Source organism: Ovis canadensis, chromosome 1 (genome assembly GCF_042477335.2).
Source record: "Ovis canadensis isolate MfBH-ARS-UI-01 breed Bighorn chromosome 1, ARS-UI_OviCan_v2, whole genome shotgun sequence".
NCBI classification, from domain to species: Eukaryota; Metazoa; Chordata; class Mammalia; order Artiodactyla; family Bovidae; genus Ovis; species Ovis canadensis.
The window spans coordinates 258071838-258080869 of record NC_091245.1 but is presented as its reverse complement, the minus strand read 5'-3'; positions in this window follow the sequence as shown (position 1 = coordinate 258080869).

The following is a 9032-nucleotide window of genomic DNA, read 5'->3' as shown; positions in this document are numbered from 1 at the left end:
CCCCAAAATGTGTGTGTGTGTTTGTGTGATTTACTTGGAAGCCAAATATTGTATCTCAAACACAAGAGTACCTTGTTTTAGTGTGCTATGTTTTATTGCACTTCATAGATTCTGCATTTTTCACAAATTGAAGGTTTGCGATACCATTTTTTTCCAGCAGCATTGCTCACACTGTGTGTCTGTGGGTAATTCCAGCAATAGTTCAACTTTTATTATGTTTGTTATGGTGATGTGTGATTTTTGGTATTGCTATTGCAAAAAGATTATGACTTGCTGAAGGCTCAGATGATGAGCAATAGAGTATTCTTTAATTAAGGTTTGTACATTGTTCAGTCCAGTTCAATTCAATTGCTCAGTCATGTCCGACTCTTTGCAACCTCATGGGCTGCAGCATGCCTGTCTTCCCTGTTTATCACCAACTCCTGGAGCTTGCTCAAACTCAAGTCCATCAAGTTGGTGATGCCATCCCACCATCTTTTCCTTTGTCGTCCCCTTCTCCTCCTGCCTTCACAGTCTTTCCCAGCATCAGGGTCTTTTCCAATGACTCCGTTCTTCACATCAGGTGGTCAAAGTATTGGAGTTTCAGCTTCAGCATCAGTCCTTCCAATGAATATTCAGGACTGATTTCCTTTAGGATGGACTGGTTGGATCTCTTTGCTGTCCAAGGGATTCTCAAGAGTCTTCTCCAACACCACAGTTCAAAAGCATCAACTCTTCGGTGCTCAGCTTTCTTTATAGTCCAACTCACACATCCATACGTGACTACTGGAAACACTATAGCTTTGACTAGACAGACCTTTGTTGGCAAAGTAATGTCTCTGTTTCTTTAATATGCTGTCTAGGTTTGTCATAACTTTTCTTCCAAGGAGCAAGCGTCTTTTAATTTCATGGCTGCAGTCACCATCTGCAGTGATTTTGGAGCCCAAGAAAATAAAGTCTCTCACTGTTTCCATTATTTCCTCATCAATTTGCCATGAAGTGATGGGACTGATTGCCATGATCTTAATTTTTTGAATGCTGAGTTTTAAGCCAGCCTTTTCATTGTTAATTTCGACAATGCTATTGCAACACAGCAGACAGCAGTATAGTGGAAACATAACTTTTACCTGCTAGGGGAAACCAAAGAATCTGTTTTATTGCAGTATTCACTTTATTGTGGTGGTCTAGTAGAATGGAACCTGCAGTATTTTCAAGGTATTCCTAAAGTGACTGGCTGAGAAAAATGGAAGAATATGTTATTTGTACCGAGTTAGGAGATATTTGACCATCCAGGGACCACCTCACCAAGAGGAGCTGTGGCCCACATGCTACCGTCCTAACTGGATATACCAGGTACGAATTTTAGAAATGAAAAGAAAGGAAAAAGAGGTCCCCAGGTGGCCTCTTACCCTGTGGACAGCATTCTTTTTGGGAACACTTGGTGGAGGTGTGAGAGTGGGTGTGGGCATGTGCACTCTGGTTACAAAATCAGGGCAAAGGTTGCACAGATCAGTTCTGTGTTTCAGGAGCATTTGGGCTGACTGGACAAAAAGCTTTGCAAACGTTCTTGAAATGGTTGCAGAAAGGGTCTGCTCAAGGTGCCTGGAGTTGGGAGGTACATCTTGGATTGAGCAAGCCCACAGTAGCCCCAAAAGGGACCCCTTGACTGCTTACCTCTGTGTTCCTGAGACAGAATGGGAAGAGGGCTCCCAAAACCTGGATGGGAAATTTACACACATTTTTCTTCTTGTTTTGGCCTTCTCTTTGCATGGGAAGGATGGAGGGCAGGGCGTCCCAGGCAGGGCAGGGCAAAGAGCAGGGGCCTCAGTGGAGCCTGCCTGAGCTGGCAGCCACATCTGGCTCTGCAGGGTGGTTTGGTAAGAGGGTCATCACTGCTCAGATATGCCGGAGGCAGGTGTGCACAGATGCACACCAGGCTGGCTGGCTGGCTAACACACACATACACAGCAAGGAAAGAGAGGGTCTCCTGGGAAGTTAGTGCTTTCCAACCCCCAGCTTTGTCCCTCTCTGTCCACACTGACCCCTCTCCCTTCACCCCTTTTCCTGCAGGCAATGATTCTCCCCAGGTGACAGTGTGGCTGGCTGGGCCCAGAATCCTGCAAAGAAAAGATGCAGAGGTGACCTAGTTCTCAGAGTGAGCCAGGCTTGATGCCTTTGCTCTGGAGAGTGTAGCTCCCAGAGGTGTGGCCGGCTTATAGGTGTGTACACAGCTTGGGTGAACACACCCTCCTCTGCACATAGCCTGGGCCTGGGCTCAGGCCTGAGTCTGTGCGTGTGATAGGGACTCAGTCTGGCCCTGCAGCTGTGCCGCACTGCACCCCACAGAGAAAATAAAGGCAAGTTCTGAGTTAGACTTTAGCAGCCTGGGTCCCCCATTGAGCTGAGAAGGGAATGGTCCCCTTACTTCCCAAATGGTTGATTGGTGGAGGAGGGACACCAACATCAAAACAAGACCTCTAGTTGTGAAATCCTCCCTTCTGGACACTTCCTTTGACAGGTTATGGGTCACAAGATGCCCACCAGAATCTGGAGTAGGGAGCAAATTCCCAGGAAGAGCATGGACACTGGGATGGAAGTTCCCACTTCTACTTTGGAGAGTTAAGCTGGGGCCTTCTTCTCTTCGTCTTTTGCAAGTCACGTGGTCTGCTTTCTGATCCATTCTCCACCCTCCCCCTCCCCAGGTTTCCCTCCAACTCTCTCCTTCCCCCACCACCCCTCCTTCTACTCCAGGCATCAGGCCCACTTCGCCATCAGGCACCAGTTGCTTCACTTGGTCCGTGTCTTTGTAGTTTTATTTATTTTTTTAAATTAAATCCGAACCATGTGCCATGCAGGATCTTAGTCTCCGACCAGGGATCAAACCCACGTCCCTTGCAACGGAAGCATGGAGTCTTAACCAGTGGACTGCTGGGGGAGTGCTGGGACATTTTTGAAATTAGGCCCCACAATGATTGAGGTACGAGGGTGTAGACCTAAAAATTGAAGAACCCCTGACTTTCCAAATTACACACACCCTTGAGCCCCTGACCTCCCTCCGTGTCCCTTGGCTTCGGAAGCTCCTGCAGGCCCAGGGCTGAGAGGACTCCTGTGGGCAGTGAAGGCCCACTGAGGAGGGAACTTTGAATCCTGCCTCCCATGTACTCCCCCTGCTCTGGGGTCTATAACTGCCCAGGACCTCCACTGGCCCCACCCCATTATTGTGAATAAATAGTAAACTGCAGGAGTCCACTCCTCAGTGTATTCTTATCTGGGCAGCCCTTAGGCTGAGGGAGGTGATGGGATGGAGGTCTCAGAACTGGTGTATTTGAAGCAGTAAAGGAAGGAAGATCATTTTGAAATGTCAGCTTCACCCCAGACACATGCAAAGCCTCCTAGTTCTGAGTAGGTACCGATTTGGTAGATGCTCACCGCTGGTTGGAAAGACCCTCTTGGTCAGAGGCCACAGGGAATAGGAGGAGGCCCCAGGATTTGCAAGCTTCCTTGTAGAAAAGAGCCGTGGCAGGTTTCTGTGTCTGCTGGGGCAGGGCCAGTGTGATGGAAGGGTGCCCCCTAGTGAGCCTCATCCCTGGCTGCCGGGGACAGCTCCGCCCAGGGCTCCCAAGGTGGACCTGGGGTCCTAGAGGGTCGGGGGGGATGTTGAGGACAAGGTTTTACCCCAGGGACATGTACCTCCCAGGCCCCTCTAAGAAAGAATTAATGGCTCCAGTTGCGCTTCTGAATTTTCCTTCCATTTCAGCCTCTCCTGTTGCTTTTCCATATCTTTAATACAATCATATCATTGATATTGGGAAAATACCTTTTATTTACTCACCCATGCACTCCTCCATTTATTTTTTTTTGTCTTATATTTCATGTATTCATTCAACAAATATTTTCTGAGCACCTGCTCTAAGCCAGGCCCTCTGAATCGAACGGTCTCCATCCTCGCAGAGCTCATGGGTCACTGGAGGCAGGGGAGAAAGAGGCCAGCACATTGCAGAGAAGAGAGTTCTGGAGGAGAGGATCTGGGCATGAGGAGGAAGTCAGGCAGCTTTCCACAAGGAGGTGCTTCTCACACTGAATGCTGAAGGCCAGGATGACCTGCGAGGTCTTGCGCAGCCTGGCATCTGGAGAACCTCACTAGAGGCAAAGACTCCCTGGTTCACCAAAACAAGCAGGAGGTGTTCAGTCCTTTATGGGTGGTTTCTGACTCACAGCCACCCACATGTCCCTGTTCAGGAGTGATCCTGGGAGGGAGGGACTACAAAGGGACATGAGAAAACTTTGGGGGGGGGGGGTGGCTACCTATGTTTACTATCTTGATTATGGTGTGCGTATGCCCAAGTTTATCAAAGTATGTCCTTTTATTTAGTTTTTTAAAAAATATTTTGTTATTTTATTATTTTTGGTGGTGCTGAGTCTTTGTTGCTGCACGCGGGCTTCCTGTAGTTGTGGAGAGCAGGGGCTTCTCTTGTTGCAGAACGTAGGCTCTAGATGTACAGGCTTCAGAAGTTGCAGCACACGAGCATGGGAGTTGCGGCTCCCAGGCTCTAGAGCGCAGGCTCAGTAGTTACGGCGCTTGGGCTTAGTTCCTCCACTGCATGTGGAATCTTCCCAGACCAGGGAATGAACCCCGGTCCCCTGCATTGGCAGGTGGATTATTATCCCCTGTACCACCAGGCAAGTCAAGTATACCTCCGTGAAAAAGAAAAAAACTTTAAGAAGTCAAATAGTAGTACAATGGAAGAAGCAGTGCCCTCTTGTACTTTTTCCCACCAAATTTCATTCCCAAGAGACAACCACTTTCAAGTCTTTTAGATTTTCTGAATTTACACCTAAATTTCTAAAAAAATCTTCTTCTATTTCAGGATGTTTCTGTTTTAAGTGCTGCTTATCTACTTTCTACTAGTTCTTTCTCACCACATACGCACACAGACATGCTTCTCTCTTTCATCCTCCACATGGTGACATGACATTTTGGTCAAATTACTATCCAGTGTTTATGTTATTGTGGCTAAGTAAATATTGTTAATAGCTGAATCATCTACTCTTCCATGATGACAATTTCTTGCTGATACAACTCTTGTTTTTCTTGGAGTTAAATACTGGCTTATTTTTTCATTTTCTTGGCATAGTATATACTTGTGCCTAAATGGATAAACAGAACCCTACTCAAGTGACGATAGACCCACTGGTGTTCTATCAGATCCATTTGGCCTTGGTGACATCCTTCCTGGACAGCTGAGATGGGCTGCTCTCTAGTCCCACCAAACAGCTTTCATCCTGAGATCCTCTTTTGTCTTTATTGTGGGCCCTCCACTCACTTCTCATTTGTTTGGTTCCTTGTTTTCTGGATTTCTTGTCTTCATCTTCTGGTAGCTTCCTACGAATGGGGCTGTTGGGAGGCAAATTTTTTTAAAGCATTTTCTGTCTCAAAGGGTCTCTGTTCTACCCTCATATACTACTGATGGTTGGTTGGGTATACATTCTAGGTTAGAAATGCTTTTTCCTGTGCTTTTTGACAGTGTTGCTTCATTTTCCCCTTGCTTCCAGTGTTGTTATTGAGAAAAATGATGTGATTCTGAGTACTGATCTCTGGATAGAAACTTTCTTCTCTCTGGATAGAAACTTTCTTCTCTCTGGAAGCTTCTAGCATTTTCTCAGTATGCCTGATGTCCTGACGTTTTGCAGGGATGTTCTTCTTTGTTCTTGCCTTTAATGGGCCCGTCACTCTGGCACTTCAGGTAACTAAGCCCTGGGAAATTTTCTCAAATGGTTTTGTTGTTACTTACCTCCAGTTTCTTCTTGTTTTGGGGAACTCCAGTTATTTAAATGTTCTCTAATGCGTCTCTAATTTTTAAATTCTTTTTTCATATTGCCTTCATTTTTCTGGGAAATTTCCACCCCTTTATATTTCAACCCTTCTATATTTTTGCTGTCATTTCCAATTTTCAAGAGCTGTTCCTTATCCAGTGTTCCCTTTCACAACATCATCCTCTCATTACAAGAATTAACCATCTTCTCTTCTCCCTCTGGATGTGATTATAATGAAAATTGTTTTTCTTTTTCCTATCTCCACATTATCTCTGTTTCCTTGGAGTTCTTCTTCCTTCTGTTTGTTTTGGTCTCTTTTTTTGTAGTTAATGCTTCCCTCAAATGACTCTGAATCTTGGCTGTCCAGTCCTATTTAAGAGGGAGGCGTTTAACAGCTGAAGGAAACCCCATGTGGATGCAGAGCTGGTTTCTTGGCAGGGTTCACCGATCAAGGATGGGATATGGTTCTGGCCCTGATGTGGGGGCCCTCAAAGTATCAGAATATGTAGGTCAGTTCCTTTGAACCAGTCAGTTTCCTAGAGAAGGATCCTCCGAATTTCCTGCCTGGAGGCTGGCTGCCTGGCTGCCTGTGTTTTGAGAGCAGAGCAAAGAAAGAGGGGCTGGGGAGTTGGGGTAGCCAGACTCCTGGGCTACGGAAGCCTTCATCTGGTGGCAAGGATGGGGCAGGGAGGAGGTACTGAGGAAGGTGCAGCTCTCTTCTCATGGCAAAGGAGAAGGATCTCCTTTCACAAGACCTTCAGCCCACCTGCCTGGTTTCTGCCTCCTCGGCCCCTGTCTTGGAGATGCTGGAGGCTCCATTTGCCAAGACGGAGTCTCCGCTGAGCTTGCTTCTTTCTCTCCCTGAACACTCAGCAGTGGGGAGAAAGCTAAAATCTCGTCTATCTGCTTTCCATTCCAGAATCTTGCTGACATCATTCTCTTGCTCTCTGCTCCAGCCTTCTTTCGCTGAGAGTTTAGGCTTTTCCCTTTGAGGTGTTTCCTGTCCAGGAGGTAGGGCCTGGGGTAGAGCCAGGGTGAAGGTGCTGGTCTCTCCTTCTTCTCAGTTTGGCTGGACTGGGTCTCTTCTTGGTTTTTCTCATAGAGATGGTTCATTCCAGGCCATGTTGGGACTGGTGTGTGCACTTGGGGCAGGAAGCTGGCAAGCTCAGGGTTGTTGAGCTGGTTCTACAACTTCAAGGCTTGCTTTCCCTGCTATGGGCTGTACATCCTTGTACATTCACCCAGGATAAGCTGGGGTGGGAGTGCTTCTCTGAGGTGAGTTCTCCCCTTGACACATGGGGCTCTGCTACTCAGGCCCAGCAGGCCTACAGCCAAAAACTTGAACTGGCAGACTCAAGGCTTGGGGTTTCAGAGTTGCAGCTCCGGGAGATGGATGATCCTCCTTCAGACTCCACTTCTTCCCAAACCCAGGTCTCTGGGCAAAGGCTGGCCTGGAGCTGTCCTTGCTCTCAGCCTGGCCCCTCTCCTCTTGGTGCAGTTACGGGAGAGGGTGGAGGACACTGCCACTCCCAGGCCTACCTTCACTGCCTCCAGAGGGCAAAGTCTCTGCTCTTTCAGTCCTGTTGGAAAGGTTCTATTGTTCTAAAGGTTCTACTGGGTAGGGGATGGAGAGTCACTTGGGAAACATCGCAGTATCTGGCTTATTTCATGCAGGAGGCTTTCGGGGTGTGCTGTGTGGGTGCTGACGCTTGGGGTGCTCCACGAGCTGTCAGATGTGCCAGAGAGACTTCATAAACATCATTCCTTCATAGAGATCCACAGTGGCATCACCCTGTGTGGAGTCTGAGAAACCTCTGCAAGAAAGAAGCCATATATCTTTGTTTAAGGCCCCCACATGGGTGAGGACAAGCTGAAAAAAATGAGACTGGCCTGAAAAGGTATCATGCCGTGGAGAACCGGAACATCCAGTCTATCATCCTGGTGGGAGATAAGATGGTGCCGGAGTTGGAGACAGTGAAGAATGTAGCCCATATTGAGGCTAGTTCTTGGCTATGCTCTGTTGGAAGCCTGGTTGGTCTTGGCTTTCTGGCATGCTTTTTTCAGACCCTTTTGGAAGACCCTTCCCCAAAGCAGCCAGATCCAAATGGCTGGTGCTGGAAGAGACAGGGAATCTGGCCCCAGGACAAAGAAGTCATCTTGGAGAGGTGAATGGAGAGTGCTTTCTCTGCGGGCAGCAGAGACAGACGGACGTCAGCTGTGGGGAGGAGATGGCAGGAAGATGGAGAGGCAGGGCCCTGGGTCAGGCAGATCAGTTATCATTGTTTCTGGACAAAATCATACCAGGATTTTCAGTAAGATGTAATGTAAAGTATATAAGAACATGTATCAGTCAGTTCAGTCACTCAGTCGTGTCTGACTCTTTGTGACCCCGTGAATCGCAGCACGCCAGGCCTCCTTGTCCATCACCAACATGTATAACATATAGCAAACTTAAACCATTTTGATGTATGTCTTCTCATGCACTCACGCTCAGCTGTGTCTAGTTCTTTGCTACTTTTTGGACTGTAGCCCATCAGGCTCCTCTGTCCATAGGATTTTTTAGGCAAGAATGCAAAGTGGGTTGCCGTTGCCTTCTCTAAGGCATCTTTCTGACCCAGGGATTGAAGCCATGTCTTCTGTGTCTCCTGAATTGGCAGGCAGATTCTTTCTTTACCACTGTTCTGCCTGGGAAGGCTAGTTTCCAGTTTGGGGTTATTATAAATAAAGCTGCTATGCATACTCAGATACAAGTCTTTTCTGGACACACACTTTTATTTCCCTTGGGTGAGTAGCTAGAAACGAAATTGGTGGGTATGTGGAAAGCATGTGTTTAACTTGATATGATACCACCATAGTCTTCCAAAGTGCTGAACCATTTTGCATTCCCACCACAAATGTGTGAGATGTCCAGTTAGTCCACATCTGTCTGCAGTTGGTACTATCAGCCTTTAAATTTGTACTCATTCTAGTGGATTCATAATGGTGTCTCATCGTAATTTTAGTTTGCAACACTCTGATGAACAGTGATGTTGAACATCTTTTCATATGTTTATTTGCCATCAAATACTTTATGAAGTGTCTGTTCAAATGTTTGGCCTGATTAAAAATTCTTTTTCTTTTTATTGAATTTTAAGAGTTCTTTATTCTGCATACAATTTTTTTTTATAAAATATATATTTTGCTAATATTTTCTTCCAGTCTTTGGCTTGCCTTTCCTTTTGAGTTAGAGATGGACCACA